This window comes from Suricata suricatta, chromosome X (assembly GCF_006229205.1).
Source record: "Suricata suricatta isolate VVHF042 chromosome X, meerkat_22Aug2017_6uvM2_HiC, whole genome shotgun sequence".
Lineage (NCBI taxonomy): Eukaryota > Metazoa > Chordata > Mammalia > Carnivora > Herpestidae > Suricata > Suricata suricatta.
This window is the reverse complement of record NC_043717.1, coordinates 42,975,722-42,978,840: the sequence shown is the minus strand read 5'-3', so window position 1 is coordinate 42,978,840 and position 3,119 is coordinate 42,975,722.

Here is a 3,119-nt window from a genome sequence, read left to right as displayed (position 1 = left end):
GAAAACTTTTATCTCTCCTTCTATTTTGAAGGACAGGCTTGCTGGGTAGAGGATTCTTGGCTGCAAATTTTTTCTGCTCATCACATTAAAGATTTCCTGCCATTCCTTCCTGGCCTGCCAAGTTTCATTAGATAGGTCTGTAACCACTCTGATTGGTTTCCCCTTGTATGTGAGGGCCCTTTTCTCCCTAGCTGCTTTCAGAATTCTCTCTTTATCTTTATATTTTGCCAGTTTCACTACGATATGTCGTGCTGAAGGCCGATTCAAATTGCGTCTTAAGGGGGTTCTTTGTGCCTCTTGAATTTGAATGTCTATTTCTTTTCCCAGATTTGGGAAATTCTCAGTTATAATTTGGTCAAGTATCCCTTCAGGCCCTTTCTCTTTGTCTTCCCTTCAGGAATTCCTATGAGGCGGATGTTGTTCTGTTTGATTGTATCACTCAGATCTCGAATTCTCCTTTCCTGCTCCTCGATCAATTTCTCTTTTTTTCAGCTTCCTCTTTTGCTATAACTATATCTTCTAATTCACCTATTCTTCTCTCTGCCTCGTCAATCCTTGAGGTGGCTGCCTCCAGTTTGTTATTCACCTCACCTATAGCCTTTTTTAACTCATCAGTTGATTCTTTGATGCTTTTCTCAACCCAGCGATTAATCTTATGACAAGCTTTTTAAATTCTTGATCTGATATGTTGTCTAGATCTGCCTTGAGCAGTTATGTGGCTGTGACTTCCTCCTGGAAGTTCTTCAGGGGACAGTTTCTTTATGCTGAAATATATACATAATTCCTAATTAGGACTTTTCACTTTTTAAAAATCTTTTTAAATGTTTATTATTTTTGAGAAAGACAGAGAGACAGAGAGTAAGCAGGAGAGGGGCAGAAAGAGAGGAGACACAGGATCTGAAGCAGACTCCAGGTTCTGAGCTGTCAGCAGAGAGCCTGACACCGGGCTCAAACTCATGAACCATGAGATCATGACCTGAGCCAGTGTCAGATGCTCACCTGAATGAGCCATCCAGGCACCCCTCATCAGGGCTTTTTACTAGTAACTTCTTCAAAATCTTGATTGTTGCTATTAAAAAGAAACACTTTTCTTTCCCTCAAGTAGGAATGGCTAGTTGGAAATGGAAAGGAGACTTTTTTCCCCCCTCTATTAACCAGAATTTCTATTTCATCCTTGAAATCATTTAAATCCAGTTGAATATTTTAATAGTTTTTAATACGGCTTGAAGTCCAGATTGTGATGCCTCCAGCTTTGGTTTTCCATTGCAACATGCCTTTGGCTATTCAGGGTCTTTTCTGGTTCCATACAAATTTCAGGATTGTTTTTTCTAGCTCTGTGAAGAATGCTGGTGGTATTTTGATAGGGATTGCACTGAATGTGTAGATTGTTTTGGATAGTATCGACATTTTAACTATATTTGTTCTTCCGATCCTTGAACATGGAATGTTTTTCCATTACTTTGTGTCTTCTTCAATTTCTTTCATAAGCTTTCTATAGTTTTCAGCATAGGTTTATTCCTAGGTATCTTTTGATACTAGTTTTATATTTTTTTTAACATTTATTTGTTTTTGAGAGACAGTACAGACAGAGCATGAGCAAGGTAGGGGCAGAGAGAGGGAGACACAGAATCGGAAGCAGGCTCCAGGCTCTGAGCTAGCTGTCCGCACAGAGCCCAATGCGGGGCTCAAACTCACGGACTGCAAGATCATGACCTGATCTGAAGTCAGATGCTCAACTGATTGAGCCACCCAGGTACCCCCTATGATATTAGTTTTAAAATAATGATTGTTTTCTTTAAGTTATTCATAGATGTTACTCTAATTCTTTAATTTTTTATGATTCAAATTATAATAGCAACATTACCAGGGAATGATTTTTTTAAGCTCACTTATCTAAAGTTGAATTTTTGCTTTGAACCCTCAAATCTTTGTCAGTGCACATTCATCTATTTTCATATGGTCCATCCACATTTCTATAAAGTATATTCAGAGACCCACAAAAGTCAGCTAATTGTTCTACTGTTCTACCAGGTAAGAATTATTCATGGATAAAAACCTCAACTTTTAATTTTTCTCACAGACTTTTGAAAATATTCTTCCTTTGTATTAGCTCACACATTTGTGAAACAGCAAAGAGGGACGTCCTGATCCTTTGTCTTAAAACAAAGGTGAAAACAGGTGAGACGTTAGTGCCTCGTATTTAATTAAACTTATGCCGATAGTACCATTTCCCATGGAAATTAGATCAAAAGGCAAACTCTTAACAGATGAGGGCTTTTTTGTATAAAGCAATAAAACAATGTATTACTAGAATCTCAGGGTTTTCAGAACAAATTCTAGATGCAAAGCCTTTACATCTTATCACTGTAGTCTCACTCACTACACAAATTTATTTATTTCAAAATATTCATAAAATGCAATGCATAATCCTGGATTGGGTCCTTTTGCTACAAATTATAGGACGTTATTAGGAAAACTGATGAAATATGAGGATTAGGTGGTAGTGATATATTGACATTAATTTTATGATACTGACGATTGTATTGTGATTATGTATGAAAACATCCTTATTTGTAGAAAATCACGCTAAAATATTCAGAAGTGAGGGTCTGCAACTTGCTTTCAAGTGGCTCAGGAAAAGAAGTTCTCTATACTGTTCTTGCAACTTCTCTTTAGCTTTGTGATTGCTCCAAAATAAAAAAAAATAATTTATGAAATATCTGCTTGAATATTTTAACCTGGAATCATTTTCTTGACATTGCTGCTTCTCTCAATAATTTTCCATGCAAATCAGGCAACTGGGCTGAGGAATGAGGGCTTCTTGGGCACCCAAATCCAAACTTGAGATGATTCCCGTGACTGAAACATCACACATGGGCCTGGAGTTGGTCTTGAAAATACAATGACATTGTAGCTTTACTCCAAAAGTTGTTCATTAGGATACTGTGATGATTAATTTCATGTGTCAACTTTGCCGGACCATGGGTGCTCAGATATTTGGTCAAACATCAATCCGGGTGTTATTTTGGATGAAGTTAACCTTTATTTATTTTTTTCTATTTTTTTTATTGTTTAAAGTTTATTTGTTTTTTTCTTTTTTTAAAAAAATAGTTTCTTAC